Here is a 27,004-nt window from a genome sequence, read left to right as displayed (position 1 = left end):
ATGTAAGGAAAGAACCTTGCTCAAGTGAAGGCCTGTAACTATGCAGCGTAACATACAGCACGGTGGTATGAGAATGTGTCGGTAAGGGAAGCAGATAGAGAGAGACTGAGAGGAGAGAGGACCTGGACTTAAATCCCAGCTCTGCTACTTCCTAACTTTGTGATCTTGATGCCTTACCTAACCTCTCACAGCCTCAGTTTCCTCGCCTGGTTTATGAAATCTCCAGGCTTTGGAGGAGCTGTGTATTTGATGCACAGAGGTGCTAGGCTGATGATCTGTAAGACAGGCTATTAATAGTGCCACCCACATGAATTGTGATGATACATAAGACAGCACCCCATCCCGGCGGACCTCCTTTGAACCCACTCACCAGCTTCCGTGCTTGTTGCTGCTCAGAGCCTGCACCTGTGGCCCTCAAAGGAGCACCCCGGGCAACAAGCTACCCAGCCTGTTTACACTCCCACTCCCCACTGAGGCCAGGTGCCCCATTAACCAGTGACTGACTCGTGTTGGATTCAGAAGCCCAGCTCTTTGCATCTGGGCAGGACACATCTCGGGGATTATTTATGCTCTGGAGCCCCTCCTGGGATCAGAGAGGGCCTCATTTGAATCTGCTCCCATGTGTGGCTTCTCCCCCTCCCTGCCCTGCTCCCCACCCCAACTCCGTTATTAGTTTCTTCAGGGAGCGCTTCCTTAATAAATCATTGGCACAGGAATTCTAATCTCAGAGTCTGCGGAACACCAGCAGGGCAATAAAGGCTAGGTGCCATTATTATTGTCGCTGTTTTAATTATAACGGTGCTGCTCACAATGTCCCACAGGACTGGACTGATAGCTAGGCATGGACTCTGGTGCACCCCAAGTTGACATCCAGACATGGAGTCTGGTATGCTTCCAGGAAAGCTGCTCTTTCTATCCTTTAAATTTTATTTTACTTTATTCTTTTTTGGGAAGTTGGGGGTAGTAGGTGGGAGAGCAAGAACCCAGGGGAATTCCTTCCCAGAGCTTTGGAACACAGGAGCAGCCTGTGGCAGCCATTCTACAGCCTGCCCAGACCCTGAGTGCAGGGCCCAGAGTGGCAGCACAGGGAGGAGAGCCCCCAGCGCTCACGGAGAGGGCACCAGGCTTCGCTGTACCAGTGACAGTCCCCGGGAAGGAGAGGTGCTTCTGAGGGTTAATGTGGTTAGCACAGTCCCAGACAACCTTGCCTTTTCCAAACAGGCTTGTGTTTCACCAGTGATGAAATGTAACTCCCTGATGCAACCTCCCCGAGGAACTCAGTGACAAGAGAGAAAAGCCACATTACTTCACGCAGAGGTGGTGGCAGCTCCTAACGACTGATGCGCCACTAAGCAAAGTTTTGCCAACAGTCAATTGAGCAGACACACTTACAAAATGAGGGCATGGGGCAGGCACAATGATTGGTTTCCACATATGTCTGTGACATTACACAATTCTGAAAGGCCAGTCTTTCTTTACCTGTATAAGGCAGAGGAAAGGCTCTTAAAAAAACAAAACAAACAAAACCAGCCCATGTTTAAATGCCATACTGTTTCCCATCCAATTACCTTTGTATTCTGTCTAAATGTGGGGGGCAGTGGAAGGTGCTGAATGTTCATTTTAAGTGCCACTTATCATCTGCTTAATTAATCACAAGCAAACTCCTACTGTATTTCAGGTGAACATAACATAAAAGAAATAAGATTCTCTTGACAAATGAGAGTACTGCATTTATAAGGATTAGGACTTTCTCCCCAGAGAAATGGAATAATTTTCACTGCAATTCATACCCCGGCCCTTGTGAGCTTTAAGCAAACTTCAAGTGCTTCTTGCACCTCAGCTCAAGCTAGTGCCCCTCCACGCTGTTATGGTGACAAGTGGAAGGCAACCTGCTCACACAGGGTCATGTCTCTGTCCCTTTTTCAAGAACCACTAATGGTCCTGGGAATTTTAACGTTAAAACTCAATGAAGGAGTAACGTGAGGTTTTTCACAGTTGTGTTCAGATAACTGTGCTATTTAAATGATCAAAGTATTACATTTGAATGGAAGACAGGGTTTTAAAGGCAACAAAGTAGAAAAAATGATGACTGCAATACTTGCATTAGTTAATAAAAGCACCAAGTAGTCTACAAAAAGGCTTAACTCCTCCTGAATGCAAATATTCTGTGAATATTTCATATTTGTCTATTATTTTTTCATTCAAATAATTTGAGGTCATGAGGCTGGAGCCCTAGGCTCCAGTGTCTGCTCGACCAGCATCTCTGGAAGACCCTGTGTGGCCCCTGATGTCACCTGCCTGCAATTTTCTTCATACAATAAGTTGGATGAGGTGCTCAGTGATGTCCCTTCTAAAATTAACAGTCTAAGACATCAGCCTTATTCAAGGAGTTATGTTCTAATTCTCCAGGCCTGAGAACTGCTATCTTATTTTTAATATTAATAAAGCCAAATTAACATGATAATCTAGGAGTTAGTGGCACGGATAATCCAGTGAAGGAACTCACCCAAAAGCCATTTTATCTGGCCCAAGAACGCAAGGGTTGACTTTTCTATAGCAGGTTTTAGCTTTTAACTATGTTTTCTTCAGGTTAATATTAAAATTCATTTTACCTTCCCTGAGCACCCATCCACAGATGGGCACAAAGAAAGCATCCAGACCCTTGTCAGGCTACGAAAGGGAGCAGTTGAAATCTAACTGTTGAAATTTCAACATTTGCCATGGAAAATCTAGATGAAGGCAGCGAGGATTCTAGTAAAAAAGGCAGCAGTAAGTTTGCGTTGACCTCTGAGGCCCCCAAAGCAGAGCCCTGGCCAGGGCTGGAGACAGAGATGCATTCTTCACCCCTCCCCACGCCCCGCAAGTACTTACTGAGCACTGACTGGGTGATAAGTACTGAGTGTAACTGGCAGATATGAATCTAGACAGTAGACATCCCAGGCCTCTCAGATCTTATAATCTGGCCCTTATAATCAGCCAATCAGGAGAAAACCATAACTCTATATATAATACATACTGGGACAGAGGAAATGAAAGGGAGCAAGCAGGATGTAGGGGCCAGCAGAAAAGGACTTGTTCAGATGGAATGGTTGGGGGAGGGACCTCTCTGCAGTATTTAAGCTGAGACCTGTGGGATGGGGAGTCAGCCCCACGCAGAGGTGCCCATGGGATCTGAGGGTTCAGAGGAATGAGGACCTGCGTCCCTGCTCCCTAGCAAGCAGTCTCTTTATCTGTGATAAACCTGTCTTCAAAAAGGTGGGCGATAGTGGAACAGGCTGGACATAAAAGGACAAATTGTTTATCATTCTACTTCGAAGAGGTATTTAGAACAGTCCAATTAATGGAGCTAGAAAGTAGAACAGTGGTTGCCAGCTTTTGGGTGGAGGGGAGAATGAGGACTCTCTGTTCAATGGGTACAGAGTTTCAGTTTGGGATGATGAAAAAGTCCTGGAGATGGATGGTGGTGATGGCTGCAAAACAATGTGAATATACTTAATGCCACTGAATTGTCCACTCACGAACATATTAAAATGGTCAATGTTGGGCCGGGCACAGTGGCTCACACCTGTAATCCCAACACTTTGGGAGGCCGAGGTGGGCAGATCATTTGAGGTAAGGAGTTTGAGACCAACTTGGCCAACATGGTGAAAATCTGCTAAAAATACAAAAAACTTAGCCGGGCATGGTGGTGCATGCCTGTAATCCCAGCTACATGGGAGGCTGAGACATGAGAATCACCTGAACCTGGGAGGCAGAGGTTGCAGTGAGCCGAGATAGCACCACTGCACTCCAGTCTGAGTGACCGAGTGAGACTCTGTCTTAAAAAAAAAAAAAAAAAAAAAAAGTAAATGTGTAAATGTTATGTTATCTGCAGTATTTATTACCACAATTTAAGAAAAATAAGGGTCGGGGGCAGGCATGGTGGCTCACATCTGCAATTCTAGCACTTTGGGAGGCTGAGGCAGGAGGACTGCTGGAGGCCAGGAGTTCCAGGACATCCTGGCCAACACAGGGAGACCTTGTCTCTTAAAAAAAAAAAAAAAGTAGACAAGTGATTGCAGCATGCTCCTTGGTCCAGAGAATGAATTACCTGCAGGCTGAAAAGTGGTTATGCCTCTTCATAGACTTAAAGGTGGAATACATCTTCTTCCCCCACGAAGGGCAACTGTTTTGGGGGGGGCAGATCTTATCAGGTGGCACCTAATGCCACAGTGCCTTTGTTCATTCAAATCGTAACTCAAGAAATACTATTTCCAAGGAACTTCCTTGACCAACACATCCTGTTTACCCAAGGAATAACGTCCCCTGAGCCCCAGCATGCTCTTTGGTGTATTCATGTATGTTTCTCTTCCCACCTGTCTTAGAGAAGTGACACTCATCCCTTCTTCCCTCCTTTTTTGATTCCCCCACCGCCTTCACTCCAGCTACGCTCCAAACACGTTTCACACTTTGGTGCAACATTTACATTTATCACTAGATAAATGAACTACCTTAAGTTTAATTCTCTTTAAGTGTCCATCATAGCAGAATTATTACATAAACAGGTTCTGAAATTCATTCATGCATTCATATTATTGAATGAAATATCTTTTAAGCAATGGAAATAAGAGAAGGAGGTTGAGAACCACTGACTTCTACAATTTTATTCAATGCTTTGAGTTTGATTTTCTATTACAGTTTATATTTCCAGTGTTATCCAGTACAATGCTTTTTTTCTTAGCCAAAGACAGAATTTTCTTTAAACCATCGATATATAATAGTTATCTATTTCTCCATTTATAACACTCATCATTATAGAAGGTCAAGGCAAATGCATTAGGCCAGGGTTTTTTTTTTTTTTTAAGGTCTCTTTTCCTGATGAAGGTGAAGATGGTCAAAGCTCTCTCTGAGAAGACAAATGCTCCCTAGGGAGGCATTTCCAGCCTGATGAGAGCCCCAGACGAGGCAGAGAGGGGGACCAGAACTCAACAGAAAACCAAAGAACATCAACTGGGATGCAGCTGGGGAATGCTTCATGAGCCAAGCCTACAGCCAGCATGGCACTGGACACAATAGCATTCTCCCACCAAATGAGAAGCCATTATTCATTCAACACATTGACTGTGCTTCTCTTCAATAAGCCCTGTGTCAACTGCTGGCAATTTCCCTGCACTCATAAAGCCAAACCTTTCAAGTGCTTGGTGCTCAACATGGCACAGAGCAGGTGTACTCAACACTTAGAGGGTGTTTGAAATCAAACTTCTAGAGGTCGGTAGTCACTAGATGGCTCCTCTCACTACCTGGACCATGAGAGTGCATCAGTGGACTCCACTTGCTGAAATTCACAAAGAGCAATGGGCTCTCAAGAAGTTGGCCTCCATCCCAAGCCAGTGTTCTACAGACAAGAGAAGGAAGGGGAGCCTGGGAACATGGCCTTCCCCAGAGCTCCCCTAAAGATGCAGGCCCAGAAACTAAAGGTCCTGCAGAAGCCTGAAGAATGCTGCCAGGATCCCACCCTCCACTCCACCTCCCCTTTGGGAAAACTCCAGGATATTTGCTTCATTCAAGTACTTTCCCAGAAGTCTCAAAAAATTCTTCCCAAAACCCCAGACTCATGATCTACCAATTCCCCAAAGCCATTTCAAGAGGTTCTGAAAGTGAAAGAAAGGAAAAGAAGGGAAGGAGAAAGAGAGAAGAAAGCTAGATCTGTCTTTGTCAAAAAGGGGTAGGAAACAAAGCCCTTCCTTTTCTCTTTGTGCACCCATGTGCACTGTTTATTTGGTGACAAAGCTCCAAATGTTAATTGAATGCATTAAAGGCATAATAACACAATCCAGAGAATTATTTTGCTGTATTTTTAAACTTCCAATGTGCTTGGCTACCTACAGCTGAACATGAACAGGTAAAAGATCTCCCTGAAATGAAAAACAAGACAGCCCAAGGGGAGGGGAGCAGGCACCTACTTGAGAGTTCACTGGGTTCCCATGGAGAAAAGGGCAACTGCCTGGTGCAAGGCAGTTTGGTATCAATGCAATAATTTCTGGATAGCTGCCAATGCTAAGGTTAAAAAGCAATATTACAAGCCTTCTATGATGACAGCCTACTGGGAGACATTTGTTGAAAATTGCTTTGCCTATCATTTAGTCAGCAAAAAAAACCCCACAGTACTAGTTATGCTAGAACTCTGTTGAGTGTGCATCTATAAATGATTCCAATTGTAAGTACATAAAGCCCCCATACAGGTAGATGTAATCACCATAAAAGGCTAGAGCCTCGGCTCTGTTCTTTCACATTGATAGGCCGTATACATTTTCACCGTATGTTGCCAAATAAGAAGCATAATTATAAAGAAAGTAGATTCTGAGTTTTAAATTCAACTTTTGAAAATGAAATCAGAGTGGCTTTTTTGTCACCAGGCAGTAAACTTTTCAGCACATTGTGAAAAACTGACGCTATACACAGTACAGCATCACACGGACTGACTTAATTGTAACTCTACCTTTTCTGTCTACAAGAAAGGGCAACTTACAAATTGCCAGGGGAAAAAAAGCACAAGCTTTTAACTAGACTGTCTCCTCAAGTCTCCAAATACCCTCAAAACATTTTAAAGCGAGCTAAAGCATGTAAAAGAAAAATAAAGGCCTAGTTATTCAGGGATCAGGGCAGTGTGAGCAAGTCTGAGTTAGTTTTCAGTTAAAGGTAGGTTAGGTAGCCAGGTGCGGTGGCTCATGCCTGTAATCCCAGCACTCTGGGAGGCAGAGGCAGGCAGATCACCTGAGGTCAGGAGTTCAAGACCAGCCTGGCTAACATGGTGAAACCCTGTCTCTACTAAAAATACAAAAATTAGCCAGGCATGGTGGAGCCACCTGTAATCCCAGCTACTCTGAAGGCTGAGGCACGAGAATCGCTTGAACCCAGGAGGCGGAGGTTGCAGTGAGCTGAGATCACGCCATTGCACTCCAGCCTCAGGGACAAAAGCGAGACTTCGTCTAAAAAAAAAAAAAAAAAAAAAAAAAAAAAAATAGGTTAGGAGTTGCCTGGCTAACACTACATAGTCTAAATGAATCATTTCTTTTGTCCTTGTCTGTGACTTAAGGAGTAATTTAATTTCTTAGTAGTTTGGGGCTTTTTGCCTGCTCTGATATCAATGCAAGCTTTGAATGGGCACCCCCATTCCTTGTCCCTATGGGCCAGGAGTATCTACCTGAATGCACACAAATAAATCTTCATTCCTACCAAAGACTAAGAGTTTAGGTTTGCTGGTTGGGTGTGCACATGTGTACATATGAGGCTGTTTGCCTGCAGAAAGTGGGTAGCATAGGCTGCTAGGGAACCCCCAGGTGTTAAGGGCATTCCGCGGACCTGCCCTCAGCATCACCACCAGCTCCAGAAAACCCATCTGAATGGTTCCCCCCAAGAGCCCCTACTTTCAGGGTCATTCCAAATCACATCAACACAATTCATGGCCTGGTGAAGGGTGAATGAATCATCCAAGGCAAACACAGAACTTGCTTTGTTTGGAGGCTGAATCCACAGAGTCAAACTGCAGACTCTCAGAATTGAAAGAGGCTGCCTGGAGCACCTTCGCCCCTGTGGCAATCCCCTATCTCAAAGTTGACCAGCTCCTGCCCATCTGGTGTCACCCTGAGCACATCCTGTTAAAAGCATGGTTTCAGAAAAGCAAAGACAATTTCATGGGAGTGTGGGGCTGGACCCTCCACAGTACTGGAAACCCCACCCGGCCAGCCCTGCAAGCAGTTATGGGCACCAAGGATAGAACAGGAATCAGAGATGATTCCCTTCCATTTTCAGCCAAGGCTGGGGAAATAGAGGCAGTCCCGGGGGAGTGTTGGAAAGTGCATTTTCTATACTTTATGCTTCCTTTGAAGTGGTCAAGTGAAGGCAGAAACAGCTGCCATCTAGGACTCAAATCCCCACCGGCTTTGTACAACTCCTACCCCCTCCCATCTCTCCCAGGCCCCTCCACACACGCAGCCAACCCCCCCCCCAACAAACAACTGTTCCTTGGTCAAGCTGGGAAACCGTGTTTGTCAGGCTAATTTTCAGAAGTTACTAAAGTGGCCTGGAAAAATGGAAGCCAAGGAGCCTCAAGATTACAAAATAAAAATAGATTTTTTTTTTTTATTGAGGCATTTTAAGAGCAATTATGTTGCTGCAGTCATAACAGCCACTTCTACAAACAGCAGGTTTGGAAAATACAAAAGACTCCTGCCACCTCCACACCCACTCCAGGGGCTATTAAAGTTTGGGGACGGAAAAGAAACAGAAAGTGTTTTTAAGACTTTGGGGTTTTTTGAGTTGATTCTTAAAAATCTATTAACATATCCTTTACCATTCAAAGGGAAATAAAACCAAACACACTTTGGGGAGGTGAGATGAACAAAACCACACTTTGGGAATAAAAGATAAAGGGTTTCATCAAGTCCCAAGTTCACGGAAATATCACTAATCCCTTACCATCAATCACATCTGTGTTGTATTTTCTGATGTAGCCAGCAGAGAAGAACCAGTATCCTAAGAGACACAAATCCTGCTTTTGTTGGGAAAATTCTGTGTCCTGTTACCTGAGAAGACAGACAGAGGGATGCAGACCCTCTCTAACCCAACCATGAAGGGGGTACTCTTGCATTTAGACCTGCTTACAGACCACTCTGCCTCCCCAAATTACCTGTGCCTGCACTGGACCTGAGCCAAGGAGACTCAACCTTCTATAAAAAGGTGTCTCAGGATAAAACCTTAAATGAGGAGCCTCAGGATAGCTGGTGAGTTACTAATAATTTGCAGTCTCTTAACCTGCTGAATATGCAGAAAGTAGTTTCTACATATCCCGTGAGTTTGTTTTACTATTTACAAATTGAGTCTCTTCGGTAAATCAATGTTGCCAAAGTGGACTGATAAATAAGAACAGAATATCTAAAAATAACCCATGAATTCTTCCCCACCAGATAGTCAAGCAAACAAAGCCATTTCCAATGAATCATTCCTGACCCCCACCCTCACCTTGCTGGGTCAAATATAAACTACCCCTGTCTGCAGATGAACCCAGTAGACACTCTATGTTTTCTAATTTATCCTGAAGAAATCGAAAGGGAATTTGAAAGGTTAATTAAAATTTCTGGCATAGATTTTGTCAATATGCAACTAAGTATACAATATTTAGCTAGATCAAGAGCTGGGTTTCTGAATGATTAAGTATTCTGGTTGATATAGAATTACCCTACATATACGGATTACCGATGTTCAATAATTACAAAAGAAACAAACACACTGAGCAACTTTAACTTTTTTTGGTGATTCAACCCTTGGCCTACTGATTCACACATAGCAGGGCATCAATAAGTGTTTGTGACATGCCTGAATTAAAAAGATACATCAGCATTTAGGAGCACCTTTGAGCCATTGGTCAGCTCATCTCATCATCAATATCTTCATCTTAATTCCCTACACAGACTAAGAACCATTTCTGAAATTTCCACTCTTTATGACTTCTGATTAAAAACCTGCTATGAAGACACAGGAAAGAAGTCAGACAAGGAACAAGAGATGCTTCCCTGGCATTTTCTGTAAAGAGCCAGGTAATAAATGTTTTCAGCATTCATCTCGCAGGCCGGACAGTCTTTGTGGAAATCATTCAACTCTGCCACAGTAGTGCAAAAGTAGCCAGAAACAATATGTAAATGAATGGGTGTGGCTGTGTTTCGATAAAACTTTATTTACAAAAATAGGTGGTCAGCATTTAGGCCATAGTTTGCCAGCCCCTGTGCTAAAGTACTGTTTCCTTTTCCTTCATGGCCAAGCATAGGAAAAACTTCCCCCACTGAGCTTTCTTTAATACCTTCACAAAGAACTCCTTTTGTTTTAAATTGCCCTGCTAACTTAATACTATCTCTTTTGTTATACTTTCACAGCCAGACTGAGACACACAGCATGCCAGACTGCTAATTCTGTGTCCTTCAAACTCACGGCCTTTTAATATTTGCTTAACATTCTTGAGAGCAGTGGTCACCAACCTTTTTGGCACCAGAGATAGGTTTCATGGAAGACAACTTTCCCATGGAAGGGGCAAGGGTATTGCTTAAGGATGAAACTGTTCCACCTCAGATAATCAGACAATTCTCATAAGGAGCATGCAACCTAGATCCCTCACATGTGCAGTTCACAACAGGGTTCAAGCTCCTATAAGAATCTAATGCCAGTGCTGATTTGACAGGAGGTGAAGCTCTGGTGGTAATGCTCCTTTGCCAGTCACTCACCTCCTACTGTGCAACCTGGTTTCTAACTGGCCACAGACCAGTACCAGTCCATGGCCTGGGGATCTCCAACTCCTGTTGTAGAGGGCAAACTGATTGCTATGTCAGGGAAAGGTAAGAGAGACCAGCATTTGGGCACTCAGATTTTTCTGCCTGGTTCCCAGCAATTCAGCTCAGGCCCAAACTTGCAAACCCTACTCAGTGAAACCTAAGAACAGAAAGTCTGAGTTTGAATCCTGATTCTGCCAAACGTTTGATTTGGGGTGAGTTACTAAACTTCTCTGAATGTATGTTTCATCAACCAGAGATGAAGACAACCAATCCTATCTCACAAGGTTAATTATTTTGACAAATACTTACTGAACACTCATAAGGTTCAATACACCTGATTCAATAACACCCGGCTCTGTTCTAGACACTGCAATATGGGGATGAATATCACAGCCAGGGCCCTGCTCTTCTGTAGCTTGTATTCTAGCAAGGAACAAGTAAACCAAAAAATGAAAAGTAATTTCAGACAGTGTTGAGTACTGTATTTGCTTACTAGGACTACTGCAACAAATTACTACAAATTTGATGTCTCAAAAAAAAAAAAGAAAAGAAAAAAAGGCCAGGCACAGTGGCTCATGCCTGTAATCCCAGCACTTTGGGAGGCTGAGCCAAGTGGATCACAAGGTCAGGAGTTCAAGACCAGCCTGGCCAACATAGAGAAACCTCGTCTCTACTAAAACTAAAAAAAATTAGCTGGATGTGGTGGCAGGTGCCTGTAATCCCAGCTACTAGGGAGGCTGAGGCAAGAGAATCACTTGAACCTGGGAGATTGAGGTTGCAATGAGCCAAGACCGTGCCACTGCACTCCAGTCAGGGTGACAATGCAAGACTCGATCTCAAAAAAAAATGTGTGTGTGTGTATATATATATATATATATTATAATTTATATCTAAATATGTATATATGTTTTTTTCAGTTCTGGAGTTCGGAAGATCAAAATTAAGGTGACAGGAGGGTCATGCTGAAGGTTTCTCTGAAGGTTCTAAGAAATCACTCTTCTTTGCTTCTTCCTGCTTCTGGTGGCAGTACATCTCCAGTCTTTGCCTCTGTTTTCATGTGGCCTTCTCTCCGTGTCCTCTCCTCTTAAAAAAACAACCAGTCATTGGATTTGTGGCCTATCCTAAATCCTCGATTTTCTCTTAAGATCCTTCATTGCTAGGGTCTGAATGTTGGTGTCTCCCCAAAGTTCACAGGTTGAAACCTAATCACCAAGGCAATAGTATTAGGAGGTGGGGGCTTTGGGAGGTGATTTAAGTCATGGAAGCAGAGCCTTCAGGAATGAGATTAGGGCCCTTGGGGCTACACAAAGGCACCAGAGATCTGCTTTACCCCTTCCAGCACGTAAGGACACAGCTAGAAGGTGCCACCACCTATGAACCAGAAATTAAGCCCTTACCAAACACGGAATCTGCCAGCACCTTGATCTTGGTCCTCCCAGCCTCTAGAACTGAGAAATAAAGCTCAGTTGTTTATAAGCTACCCAATTTATGGTATTTTATCATAGTTTGGAATGTATGTGTATATACCGTTTATATATATATATATGTGTATATCATTTATATATGTGTATGCACACGTATATCTGCATATGTATGTGTGTATATCTGTATGTGTATTATATATATAATATATGCACGCACACACACACAGTTCCAGATGAACTAAGACATTGAACTAACCCTATTTCCAAATGAGGTCACATTCTGAGGTTCCAGGTGGACATGAATTTTGCGGGGGACACAACTAAACCCACTAGAAGTGCTGCAAAGAAATTAAACAGGGACATGGGGTGGAGTTTCGGGGCAGTGTGTTGAGGGTATACTTTAGCCACGATGGCCACAGCAAGCATCTCTGAGGAGGTGACTGCCTAATGAAGACTGACCAGCTACAGGTGGATTGTTCCAGAGTGCTGAGGCACACATGGGCTTGGACAACAGGTCCCAGGGACCAGATGGAGGCCCATGGAAGTGAGTGAGCAGGTAAGGGAGTCACACGGCAGGAAGGCCAGTGCCGTGACAGCAGCGGTGGGTCACGGGGCCAGATCCTATAAGCTGATGTGAGAACTAAATGTGGTAAAAGATCCCAAGAACTAGGATGCATTAACTCCTCCTCCGCAAGGGCTAAAAGGACTGAACTTGTAATCCATCCACCAAAGAGAGTGGGTGGTCCAAGCCTAGGAAGCCCCAAACCACAGCAGGCTTCTGATCAGAGTCTGCATTAATTTATAGACGTCTCTCCCCCACGCCCCCACAAGATACAGGTGGTTTCCTGATGCAGGATATTAACTTTCAGCTGGTGGAGGTCCCAAACCTCCATGCTGGCCTAAAAGGTTTCGTCAGGTTTGGATAAGCCTCAGATAAGGAGCTGAACTTTTGCGGGCTTATGAGAACTGCACCTGCAATCCTTCAGAGATTCACTCATCACGAACCTTAATCCATCTCAAATAAAACCTGTGCATACAGACGTGCTTTCCCACCCATGGCTGTTTAATAAGGAAAAAGAACAGCTTTGTCTGTTCTGTAAAAGCCTCCTCTATTTACACTGTACCCATGGATTTAATTTCCGAGATTTACATTTTAATTCTTTAAGATATGCAGGAGATAAATGGATAGAGAGGCCCAGGTTGAGACACAGCCCTTTCCCGTAAAGATAGTCGCCTTGTTTTCCTCTCTTCCAAGCCCTGGTTTCCTTCTGTTGCCAAATGTAACCTGGTTTCCTTTTCCACCTTCCTTAGGGTGTCCTCCCTATCTGCCAGCCCTGGACTCTGTTTCTTGCCCCAGTCCTCCCTTGATGCTTCTCTTTTATTCTGGGCCACCCACGTTGGCTGGTCATCCATCTGTAGTGGTTGAAGAGTTCTTTCCCAAATTCTTGTCCCCTCAAACCTCAGAATGTGATCTTATTTGGAAATAGGGTCTTTGCAGAGGTAATTAAGTTAAAATGAGATCACGATGGATTAGGGTAAGCCCTAAATCCCAAATGACTGGTGTCCTCATAAGAAAAGGAGAAGACATTCAGAGACATGCAGAGACAAAGACCACGTGATGACAGAGGCAGAGATGGGAGTGGTGCAGCTACAGGCCAGGGAATACTACGGACTGCTGAGAATCCCCAGGAGCTGGAAGTGGCAGGACAGATCCTCTCCTAGAGCCTTCAGAGAGAGCATGGCCTGCTGACACCTTGATTTCAGACTTCCAATTTCTAGGACAGAGAGGGAATAGATTTCTGTTGCTTTACACCACCTCTTTTGTGATCCTTTATTATAGCTTCCTAAGTAACTGCAGCATCTAAGTCCAGAGCCTACTCTGCAGCCATCCCTCAGGCATTTTGGCCCCAAGCCTTCTTCTCGCCTGATGCTCTGCAGCCAGACCCCAAACCTGCCTCCTCCTCTGGGGTGGTCCACCTCTGACAGACCTCTGCATTTATGCCTATGGAGGCCACATAATTTCTCTTTATCTAGAGGACTCCAACTGGATGGGATCTCTTTTTCCTCAACATTTTACTATAAAGTTTTCAAATATGTAGCAAAGTTGAATGAATATTACAATGAACACTCATACTCCTACCCCCAAACTCTACCACTCATGTTGTTCTATACTTGCTTTACCACAAATGTATCCATCCATCCACCTCTCTATCCATCCAGCAGTAAATATAAATACATCTTATTTCATATGCATTTCAAAGTAAATGGTAGATACCAGTATACTTGTCCCTAAATATTTCAGTGAACACATCATTGACCAGGGTTGGTATTTGTTTCATTTTTTTCCTTTTAAAGTGAAATTTACATACAGTGAAATGCACAAATCTTAAGTGTATACTCGCTGAGTTTTGACAAATGTATACACCTCTATAGCCAAAACCCTACTAAGATAGAGAACACTACCATCATCCCACAAGATTCCCTCTTGCCTTTCAAGTCAATCTCTACTTTCCTTTCCCCAGAAGCAAATAATGTTGAGTTTTTTTCATCATAGTTTAGTTTTAAGAATTTCACATAAATGGAACCATATAGAATGTTGCCCCCTTTTGCGAAGGACTGCCTTCACTGAGTGTAATGTTTCTGAAATTCATCATGTTGTGTGCAACCTTTGTTCCTTTTTATAGTTGAGTAGTGTTCCATTTGATGAGTATCACAGTTTGTCCTTTCTCCTACTGATGGACACCTAGACTATTTCCAGTTTGAGGCTATTACAAATAAAGCTGTTATGAAGATTCAGGTACAAGTCTTCTTAGACACATGCTTTCATTTCTCTGGGGTCTGGGTGAGATCTCTGGCCCGATTATGGCACTGTCTATCTTGATCCAGTGGCAAGCACCACTCAGCTTACTAGTCCCTCCAAGATGACTGTGTAATGTAGTCATAAAGAATTCAGACCAATTTCCTGGGTCTGAACTCAGATTCAGTCCTTCACTAGCTGTAAGACCTTCAGCAAAGTTTGACTTCTTAACTTCTACTTAAGTTGTGGGAATCTATTTCAGCATCTGAGACCTGGGGATAGAAATGGAGATTAGTGAGTATGTAACTCTTATGAGGATTCTCTTAGTCAGTTGATCTGCTATAGCAAAATATCTGAAACCACAAAGATTTATTTAGCAACTAATATTTATTTCTCACAGTTCTGGAGATTGGAAGTCCAAGATCCTGGTGCCAACAGGGTGGGGATCTTGGCGAGGACTCTCTTCCTGGCTCGCAGATGGCAGCTTTCTTCCTATGTCCTCACATGGCAAAGAGCAGAAAGCTGAAGCTCTCTACTCTTTTTTTTATAAGGGTGCTAATGCCATTCATGAGAGCTCTACCCTATGACCTAATTATACCCAAAGGCCCCACTTTCTAATGCACACATTGGGGTTAGGATTTTAACATATGACTCTGGGGAAAACAAAAACATTTAGTTTATACCAGGGTCATTCTGGGGAGAAAGTGAGTTAATGTATGTGGAGCGCTCATTGACATGCCTGGCACACACTAAGTCAGTTAGTCAGCAGAAACAACCATTATCTTCTGCCACCCCACATACAATATGGACAGTTTTATGGTGTGCTGACAGTGCATGCTATTTCTCTGCTTAAAGAGCTGCAATGACTTCCTTGGGCTTTCTAGAACAAGTCTAAACTCTGCTGCCTAGGTTTTTAAATAACCAAGAAAATCATTGTTCAAGCTATCTAAAATACCATTTGTTTCCCTCTTAAGGAGGTGGAATTTCATCAACTCAGGAGTTTAATACTCATGCTGATTGGGAGTGCTGAGTCACTGACTGGTAGTCCTTGAGTAACTAAAGGAGTAATAAAAATGAGTAATATAAACGAGAAAACCCAATAGCCAATACTACTCACTTGGTAGACAAAAATCTCTTCAAATCATACTGAGAGTGTTAGGGGGCAGAAGAAAAGAGAGGGTTTTTTTTTGCAGTAAACACATTAAACACAGTAAACACAAAGGCTCCATCACTGGCTCCATCCAATCCTAACCCAGAGTCTACCAGGTTTGCTGCCCTCTCAACATCTCATAAACACAACACTGTACTTGTTTTGGTCTCCACCTCCATTCAGACTGTCCTCCTCCCACCTCCTGCTCCCCGGGGTTGCCCTTATCCTGCCCAATTAGACATTCAGCTTCCTTCAAAACCATCTCCCAAACCATTCTTGTAGTAGCCTCTCCTTCAGGGTCACCTATCTGTAAAGCTTCCTCCTGCACTGGAAGAGGACAGCACCCACAGACCAACCAGCCTTGGGTCTCCAATGAAACTGTTGGTGCTTAGAAAACAGAGGCAGTATCTGCTAAGTCCCCTGGAGTCCCTGCTCACGCCTTGTACAAACCTGGGAAAGTAAATACTTGCCGATTCATTCTAGGTCCAAACACTGTCCCCGCCCCCCTCACCTCTGCCACCCACTCCAAAAAATGGTGGTGAGGGAACAAAATGGAGAAAGATTTTTAGATTCAAGAATAAGATAAGATTTGGATTCACTGTCAACGTGATCATCAATTACACTACCAGAGTTCTGCCTCACCCTCATAAAAGAACCTAGGCTACCAAATATGAACACACAAGAAGCATGTGCATACACTCAGCCCACACAAAACACCGATTCCTCTAAACTTTGTCATCTTTTCCACTTTCGTTCATCAAACATCTATTGAGCCCCTACTATGTGCTCAGCACTGCACTGGGTGCCAGGGATTCAAAATAAAAGACAAGGTCCATCATCTCTAGGAGCTCAATCTGGTGTGGGAAGCCAGATGTGCAGATAGATCATTCTGAGAGTGGGAGAAAAGTGCTAACAGAGGGGTGGGCAGAACTCCCACTTGGGGGGTGGGGTGAGTCAGAGGCAACCTGACTTCCAGCAGAAAGGATTTGGGCTGAGTTTTGAAGAATAAGCAAAAGCAGCAGTATATCTATAAGGGGCATTGGGTGGTACCTTCTCAAAGATTTCAAAGGAAAATGTCACAGTGGCTGTGAATATGGTCATAGTAAGACATTAGAGAACCGTGTGGAAATGAGAGTATGTTCTCCCCACACACACCAGAGACAAGCACCTTGTATTCGTCCATTCTCACACTGCTATAAAGAACTAACTGAGACTGGGTAATTTATGAAGAAAAGACTTTCATTGACTCACAGGCTGAACAGGAAACATGGCTGGGAGGCCTTAGGAGACTTACAGTCATGGTGGAAAGGGAAGCAAGTACATCTTACCATGGCAGAGCGGGAGAGAAAGGGAGCTGAGGGGGACGGGCCACACACTTTTAAACCATTACATCTCATGAGAACTTACTCACTATCATGAGAGCAGCAGTGGGGAAATCCACCCTCATGATCTAATCACCTCCCACCAGACCCCTCCTCCAGTTTGATATGAGATTTGAGATTAAGGGGAGGACACAAATCCAAATCATGTTATATCCCCAGCTGGGCCAGCCTCATTAATGGCAGACCCTGGCTACTTTTCTGAGGATTGGGTGCTGAAAAGAGGTAAAAGAACTCCAGGTAGGGGAATCAATCCATCCAAAGGCATAGGAGCAGGTGTGAATGAGCATTTTGAAGAACAGGGATCAATCTGGCCAAGCCTTATGGAGATGAATGAGGTGAGATGGGGGAGGGGTGCTAGAAATGAAGGCAGGTATTAGGGCTGGAGGAGGTCCGGCCCAGTATCCCCTAGAAGAAAGCCACTTGTCAATGAGTGGCCACACCCAGCCATCAGCAGAGCATATTACCAAACCTACTGTCAAGTGTAAAGAACACATTTCTATCGACTCCCAAAATTCATTCCAAAAGATCGCTTCAGCTACAAACAAAAAATTCACATGAATCAACTACAATTGTTTGTAATTCTCTGCGACTTCCAGCAAGCCAGGCTCCAAAAACAATGCAAGTGGGGCTCCCAGACATCAGGGGTCCAAGAAGCCCCCACTTTCTGACTGCTGGGCTGAAGGGAACCAGGTGCACCAGAGGCAGCAGAAAGAATCAGAAAATAGGCTCCACATATCTCCACAGGCACCCGTGTCAGCCGGCTGATAGATGCAGCCTTCACAGCAGGTCTCCAAATAATAACAGCTCTGGCTGGAGGGGACTGTGCACCAGCACAGGCATCTGGGAAGGGGCATCAGAGAGAGGCAGCTGGGGGAAGTTGACACATGGGTGCCAGTCCAAACAGACAAACATGCTCAACCAATCATGCACACAACCACCCTCCTGCCCAAGCAGGAGATTCCCAGAAGCCTCATAATCTAGCCCCAGGACAAACTCAGAGACTTAAAAGATGGCTCTATCCTGGTTCCCAGTGAGCAACAATCTCAATTGAGAAAAAGGTACAGACGGTTTAAGCACTCAATTAGGGAAGGTACAGAGGGTTTAAGCACTCAACAGCTGGAGTATTATAAACAGTTCTGTTGTTTTGTCCCTGGCTTGCCTAGGCTACGGGAAAAGTACAAATGCCTTTGCACAGAAACAAGACACTATGCAATTGGCCTCCGCTCTAGATAAGGCAAACCCACTGAGAAGCTAGCAAAGCTAGAATTGGCTGAGAAGTCCTGAGAATAAGCCTGGGTCTGGCATAGAAGCAGAAGGGCATGCAATAAACTTGTACTTCTACATCTGAGCAGTCATGTCTGGCCTTGGAAAGGGTCAAGGATCTGTGATTCTGTCCCACTGTGGGTAGATGAAAGCCCTTCTCTAGGTGTCAAGAAAGCAGATTGAACCCAGGCAGACTGATCCGAAGTCAAAATCTTGGTCCAGATGACTTACCATGGGAGTGGGAATTTACAAATAACCAAATTAGAGGAGGCTAGAATGATCCATGTGGTAATGGGTTAGAGTTGAACACATCACGAGGAACTCATGCTTAATTTAATATTTATATACCTGGTTATATATATATAAATATTTACAGATATGTGTATTTACACAGGTCAGTGTACATGCATCTACTTCTTTGCTCTGTCAGCTAGGAGGGCCTAAAAGAAAGGACACCCCGGTAGCAATAAGCATACCTAACACCCAGATCTTGGTTTCTTGTATGATTCTTCAATGATCAAAACCATAACTCCTTGGAGAAATGATTGTACAATCCTATTGATTGTGGGATTGCAGTGGGAAATATAAATGATGAGCCTGGGGCATCTTCCAGTGCCATAAGTATTACAGAAGTATTCAAAAAGTTACTTTTGTTAAGGAATATGTCAAAGGGGCATAGAAGCCAGCTGAAAGAGCTCCGAGTGGCCAAAGCAGGAACAATTTGAGCAACAAAATAAAATAGTAATAGATTAGAACTCAAAGCATAACGTAAATATGAGTTCATATTGATGTAAGTTATTGAATAAATTAATACATGAGGGATAAGAGGCAAGTCTCCAGTGAAGAATAATTTATGTAGATACACGACCCTCAATGAGGTGGAACATAACTCCCCACTCCTTAAAGGTAGGCTGTGCCTATATTTCCTTCCAAAGCATATAGTATGGAAAGGAGGAGGAACGTAACCACACCAGTGGAGAAACCTGACACACACTATTTCAGCCAAGTGATCAAGATCAACATCAGCTGCTATAAATCACACTGATAGTATGTGCCCTTGATAGGATGTGACGAAAATGGCACTTTGCCTTTGTGATATTCCTTACAAAGACCCATAACCCAGTCTAACCAATAAGAAAAACATCAGGCCAGGTGCGGTGGCCCATGCTTGTAATCCTAACACTTTGGGAGGCTGAAGTGGGAGGATCTCTTGACACCAGGAGTTGAAGTTTGCAGTGAGCTAGGATCACGCACTGTACTCCAGCCTGAGTGACAGCGAGACCTCTGTCTCTACAAAAAAAGTGTTTAAAATTTAGCCAGGCATGGTGGTGCATGCCTGTAGTCCCAGCTACTCAGGAGGCTGAGGCAGGAGGATCACTTGAGCCCAGGAGTTGAAGGTTGCAGTGAGCTATGGTTGCACCACTGCACTCCAGCCTGGACAACAGAGTGAGACGTTGTCTCTTTAAAAAAAAAAAAAAAAAAAAATTGGACAAATTCCAAGAGAGGGCATCTACAATATACCTGACCAGTACTCCTTAAAACTCTCAAGGTCATTCAAAATCAAGGAATGTCTAAGAAACTGTCTACTGCGGTCTGAATGTGAGACTCCTCCTACCCCTTTCACATGTTGAAAGTTAATCCCTAGTGTGATAGTATTAATAGGAGGGGTTTTTAGGAGGTGATGAGGTATAAGGGCTCCGCCCTCACAAATGGGGTTAGTGCCCTTTAAAAGAGGTTTGGGGCCACCATTTTGCCCTTTTGCCATGTGAGGACACAGCTAGAAGGTGCCATCCATGAAGCGGAGAACAAGCCCTCACCAGACACCACATCTGCTGGCACCTTAATCTTGAACTTCCCAGCCTCCAGAGCTGTGAGTAATACATTTCTGTTGTTTATAAATTATCCAGTCTACCAGGGATTTTGTTATAGCAGCAGGAAGGGACTAAGACACTGTCACAGCCAAGAGGAACCTAAGGAGACATGATAACTAAATGTGATGGTGGGATCCTGGATGGGATTTCAGAATAGAAAAAAGGATATCAGAATAAAAAACTCAGAGTAGCCGAATAAACTACGGACCTTAGTAATAAAGTATCCGTATTTTAACAAATACACCAGACAAATGTAAGATGCTAATGAGAGGGGAAACTGAGTACTGGGTATATGAAAACACACCATACTATCTTCATAATTTTTTATATCTTTCAAGCTTTTCTATGAAATAAATTCTAACAATTAAAATATAATCCTGGCTGGGCGCAGTCGCTCACGCCTGTAATCCCAGCACTTTGGGAGGCCAACGCGGGCAGATCATGAGGTCAGGAGATTGAGACCATCCTGGCTAACACGGTGAAACCCCGTCTCTACTAAAATAATTAGCCAGGCATGGTGGCGGGTGCCCGTAGTCCCAGCTACTTGGGGGGCTGAGGCAGGAGAATGGCATGAACCTGGGAGGTGGAGCTTGCAGTGAGCCGAGATGGCACCACTGCACCCTAGCCTGGGTGACACAGCGAGACTCCATCTCAAAAAAAAAAAAAAAAAGAAAAAAAATATTGCTCCTGGCTCTACCACTCACTAGTTCTCTAACCATCATTAGGTCAATTCTATACTGTGCCTTTGTTTTCTCCTCTGTGAAATTGGATTATCAGTTAAAACTATAATCATGTGTCACCTAATGATAGGGATATGATCTGAGAAATGCCTCATCAGGCAATGACCTCATTTGTGCAAATGTCAGAGTATACCTATACAAACCTAGGACGTGTTGCCTATTCCACACCGAGGCTATATGGTATAGTGTATTGCTCCTAGACTACATACCTGTACAGCATGTTACTGCACTGAATATTGCAGGCAATTGTAACACAATGGTAAGAATCTAAGTATACATAAACATAGAAAAGGCATAGCAAAAATCCAATATTATAATCTTATGGGACCACCATAAGGCTGTCATTGACTGAACTATTGTTATGCAGCATATGACCGTACCTTACAAAGTTTGGGGGTAGATTCAGTGAGGAAACATGTGCAAAATACTTAGCTCAATGTCTGGAATACAGGGGCACACAAATACCAGCATTATTATTATCCCAATAAAAATTTTAAAAGGGGCTGGGCATGGTGACTCACACCTGTAATCCCATCACTTTAGGAGGCCAAGGTGGGTGGATCACAAAGTCAGGAGATCAAGATCATCTCGCCAACAAGGTGAAACCCCATCTCTAGTAAAAATACAAAAACTAGTTCTCTAACCATCATTAGGTCAATTCTATACTGTGCCTTTGTTTTCTCCTCTGTGAAATTGGATTATCAGTTAAAACTATAATCATGTGTCACCTAATGATAGGGATATGATCTGAGAAATGCATAGCGGCGCGTGCCTGTAATCCCAGCTACTTGGGAGGCTGAGGCAGAAGAATCGCTTGAACCTGGGAGGCAGAGGTTGCAGTGAGCCAAGATCACACCACTGCACTCCAGCCTGGCGACAGAACTAGACTTCATCTCCGGAAAAAAATATATATACACGTATATATGTGTGTGCGTGTGTGTGTGTATATATATTTTTTTTAAAAGGACAAACTGCTTTTCTTTTATAGACACCACCTCAACTAAAAAATCTAAAAGTTCTCTTCTTTCCTGATTAGGAATTTTGGAAGACAAGTTAGTGGTAGGAGACCCTCTAAAACCTCACCCCAAACTTATGCCCTTGGATGGCAGTGGGCACACAACGAATCTGCGACAAGGAAAGCTCCACCCCGAGGTCACCTGGCAGGGAAGAGGCAGCCTCACACAGCCCCCATGGAATGTGATACAACATCTCAGAGAATGTGATTGTTTAAATCCGGTTATCATTTTCCTCACACATCACACACACACACACACACAAAGTGAATCTATGCAAAATTAAATGGTAATGTCGTTCCGTTTGTGCCGGAAAGATGGATGCATTTCCTACATGACTTCGAATATTCTACTGATTCTACTGAAACATTTGCACAGAGGAGTGTGACTGGGGAACCAACCACTTTCCACCATAAAAGTGCTCATGCATTTTTCTCATTTCCTAGTTTGCCATCACATAACAACTTGGAATGTCTACCTGGAAGTGATAACAACAGATTTCATTTATTCACTCAAATCCCGCACTCATAAAGAAAACAATCTTTCATAATGTAAAACATTATCAGGGGGAGCATGATTCATGGCTGAGGGGTTGTACCTTTATAATAGATGGGTTTTCAGAAGTGGCGAGTAAACCTAAGACAAAGGCCCAGCAGTTTGACCCGTAAGTTTGAAATATGCAAAAGAGCTCAAGTCAAGCTCCTGATAAATGGCAGTGGGCCCATCACCACAAGCCCACCCCAACAATTAACAGGCTTGGCGCTCGGCTGCCAGAAACCAAACTATGATTTATTGTTCTCTTCAAATTAATAAAAGCAAGGCCGTCCATTGTGGATTCCAGTATGTATCCATGTGAGAAAGAGCTGATGTTTCAAAATGGCCATGTGAACAGGTTATACTTCTGAAACCACATTCTTTTAACCTTAATTCACCACCACGAGGGAAGCCTCTGCTTTCACCCAGGTTATCTAGTGTATAGCCAAAACCTGCACAAGGGATATTTCTGTACTCTATTAATTCAAATCCACTTAAAACGTCTCAAGATAGAGCATCTACAGAAAGACAAACAGGATCTCTCCAAGTCTCTCCTTTTACAAATGAGAAAACTGAGGCCAGAGGCCAAAGCACCTGGCCCAAACTCCCCCTGCAAAGGCAGCAACCCTGCTGGAGAAAAACTGAGGTTTCCTAATCACCAGCCACCAATCTGAGATCAGAAGCCATTCTGGCCATAGATGAGTTCAGTTTGTTTGTTTAACCTTTAATTAAAAGCTTAAACATTGTAAGGTTTGGCACACCATTCCAGATTCCTGGCTTCTCTTGAAAATCCTGGCTATGTGGCCATCATGGGTCCAAATTCCTGCCTGGCCTCACTCTGCAGGGCTGGGGAGTAGCTGCCCATGGCAAATGGGCATGTGGTGCTACAGCCCCCCCAAAAAAACCCCTTTCTTTGTTGCCAATGGTCCTGGAGACCTTGGAATTGGTGTCTTTCCTCTGCATTATACTCAGCTGAGGCTAAAAAATATATGATATATATATATATATTTTTTTTACCTCATATGCATGTAATACATATGATACACACATGTATGTATGTATTGTAGAAAAGTGGCTATTTAAAATCTGAAGATACATATAGGAATATTTTAATGATGTCTTGATGAGCATATTTGCCAGCTTTAAGGAGAGCAGATGTAAGTCATGGGCACAAGACCCTTTTGAGGCAAAACGAGCAGAAAGTGGGCACTCAGCAGAGGTGAGCTGGCTGGGAATGGGGCTACCCGTTCCCACCGCCTGAGAGCGCAGAGACTCACAAAGCAAGGCAGTCAGAGCCTCCCACTCAGCACTCAGCCCTGGTCCTGATTTGTGCTTCTCATGTACTGTTTTTTTGCATTTTCACAGCAACCAGAGTGGTCATTTTTAAATGTGAATAAGATCATGCCATTCTCCTGCTTAAAACTCATCTCCGACTCCCTTTCTCTCAGCCCCCCAGATGCCTGCCCTGTTCTCCTTGTTCATTTCACACAACTTTCTCCTTCACTCGCGAGCTCCAGACACACCCCAGGCTTTCTTCTGAGCTTGGAACATCAGGTGTTCCTACCTTGTAAATCCTTCTGTCCTTCGCCAAGATACTTCAATAACTGGCCCTACTTGTCATTCTCTGGCCACTCCTCCTGCAGTGGCCCTGGTAGCCACTAGCACATCACCCTGAGATATTTTCTTCATTCATCCCTGTTTGAATTTATCACGTTTATTTGTAAACTTGGCTACAGAATGCCCCTCAAGCTAGACTATAAGTTTTCTGAAAACAGGACCCTGTGCTGTCTTATTCACTTATTCTCAAGGTCTAGAAAGTGCCCTGCACATATGTACCAGCTGCAGAATAAACACGTCATGCCCTGTGTTTGAGGGGTATCGCAAATTACTGGAGCCGGAAGAAAAATCTCTCCATTAACAAGATCCTGGCTCCAGACGAGAACAGGGGAGGAGGAAAGGTTATGCCTCCCTGGGCTCAGAGTCTTTAAGGGACTTCAGCTGCCAGTGCAGGGAGGATTAACTAAATGGTGAAATCTTTATACTACGCCCACTTACGCTTTAAAATGCTCTGCTGAGTGGTACTGCTGTGATTTCCAAGCGGCTTGCTCAGTTTCTGTTCGATTTCAGAATCAAGGTTGAGGCAACGGATGAGCATTCAAAAGGTGCTTCAGTAACTTCAAATGAGGCGTGCATGTGTGTCTGTGTGGTCCTGACTTCATCATTAGTAAACGATTGGCATTAAAGTGCTCTAAAACTCAAGACTCTAGACACGCATGCACATACAGAATTTTCAATTGCATTTGAAGTTGTGAAGAGCAATTCTATGGCACTTTGGAATTCCTGAGAGCCACCTAAGGTCTCTGGGGACAACAGGGAATGTAGGTCAATGAAGGCTCCTTGAAAACATGGCCCCGTGGCCCCGGAACTCGTATGTAGAAAGGCCCAGCTGCAGGCCTGCTGGTCCTTGACCATCCTCAGACTCTGTGGTCTCAACGTCACAGCAAGTGGCATTTACAGATGAAAGAATAGAAAAAGCTATAAAATGGCATGAGAGCAGGGTAGAAGCACACTCTCATGTGCACATGCCACAGATACAGCAGAGCAAAACCCAGCAGTAACTGCTGTGCTGTCACCTACTATAACAAGATTGATCTGTAGTGAAATATAAGATAATGCAATCCAGAGGAAATAACTTCTGTTTCCTCTGAGAACGTCTGATGTTGTCAGCTGCAAGCCTGCTTCCCTCTTCTGCCTGCCACAGTGCACAGCAGCCCAAATAAGCAGGGACTCCACTGGGCAGAGTCCTCCCTCCCTCACCGCCAGAAGCACACATTTATCAAGCAGTGTTTCCCCCAACTGCCCGTGACTCCTTGGCCACGTCAAAGCAAGCAGGGCCTGGATGCCCATGGCGTGTCCAGGAAGGCAGGGCCACTCAATGTTGCTATTGTGGGCATGGGCCTCAGACAACGCAGTGGCATCTGTTCATTTGAAGCTAAGTCGTTTTCTGCTTGTGGATTTCTAGCACAATTCATCATCCCCATATTTCAACTTAATGGTACAATTCTGGCCCTGAGTTTCAACCACAGAAGACCTTGTGGAGATCACGGTTTTAGATTCCACCTGTAAGACACAGAGCTGATGTGACTGTCACTGGCTGAACATTTTATGGAGCAATATTTTCATCAACAGGATGGCCAGAAACAAAGGTAAGGAGGGGGTACCAGCAGGCGAGCTCTTTGCCATTATTTTAGAGAATGTCTCCATATGAAATGGTCCAATACGGCCCCAGCCGTGTAAATAATTCACAAAAGCAAGTTCAGTTCCTTCCCTTTGAAATCCGAGTAATACCTTATAAGGGAGCTGCTGCCCACCGACACACAGAGCGATGGGTAGCTAGCAGCTTCCATCTCTGGCAGTTGTTATGAAGTCTCCATAGCCGGTGATTTGTAGATGATTATAACTTTTGCTCTGCATATCATTGTTACTGGCAGGCAAATCCCATCAATCGAATGGCATGACTGATTAATAAAGAAGGCAAACTTGACAGAGGCAGTCTGGTAAGCCATTTTTTTTTTTTTCTGCCAATTACAACCACCATGAACGCTCACCATTGTGTATAGAAAAGCCAGATCTGACACCGGCCTGTCCTCTCCCCATTCTCCAGGAGCCTCAACACACATGTTCTAGAAAGCCTTTCCAAACTCAAATGTTCCGTGTTTCAAGAGGAAAAATGCAATCCGGCGTGGGGTTGCTTACATTCTAGTTCACAGGAAAAAAATGATCTGCCCAGAGCGCCCCACTGACCCCCCAGTTTGTCAAGGAAGAAAACTCACTACAGCCACAGGCCCTGACAGCAGCACTTTCATTACACGCACAGTCACGACACCTTTTCAATTCTGCTCATCTCTAGTCTCTAGCCAAATGGAACTTATTACTTACAGCTTGTTGGGATTTATGAATTATTTATCAAAGTAAGTCTATGACTCCAGACTCTTAAAAGACAATACAACACCACCCTCATTGTTATCCACAACTGCACGTCTATCAGAGAAAGCAGATATTCTCCATAACACACGCTGCATGTTTGGGGTGAAATAACAGTTGTGAAAATACCAAGCCTGTAAGATTATTTGGAAGCTATTTATGGAATGCCTGGGTATATTTTTAAACCAGTCTCTTTTATTCGAAGCCAGCCTCAGATTCCAGAAAGACACAGCAGATGTGTGCTACCAACATATTTCCCAGCTTGACTACAAACAGTGATACCCTGCTACTTTTACCCAGTAGTGTCAAGCTGTGATTAAAAAGGCAATTCCCCCTTGACGTATATCCAGAAGGTTCAAGGAGGCCATGATCCATGAGTCTCCTGCCGCACCCCAGAGCACAATGGCTCTGCATCCTAAGTGGGGATTAAAACATGGGCCAGTGTGGGGTTAGGATTTCACCTCCAGCTCCTCAGAGCACATGACCTTGCCCAGTAAAACAGACGACACTGCACACCCTCACCTGGGTGACACTATCTCAGTCAC

General features: G+C 44.0%; 1 protein-coding gene across 6 annotated transcripts in view; it reads right to left on the bottom strand.

The window, feature by feature from the left end:
- The window catches only part of LOC105467293 (GDNF family receptor alpha 1), a 215,256-nt gene that overhangs the window by 122,525 nt on the left and 65,727 nt on the right, over positions 1-27,004 (bottom strand). The window lies entirely within an intron of this gene.

The sequence above is a fragment of the Macaca nemestrina genome, chromosome 9 (genome assembly GCF_043159975.1).
Source record: "Macaca nemestrina isolate mMacNem1 chromosome 9, mMacNem.hap1, whole genome shotgun sequence".
Taxonomy (NCBI): Eukaryota; Metazoa; Chordata; class Mammalia; order Primates; family Cercopithecidae; genus Macaca; species Macaca nemestrina.
This window is presented reverse-complemented; position numbering and strand designations above follow the sequence as displayed.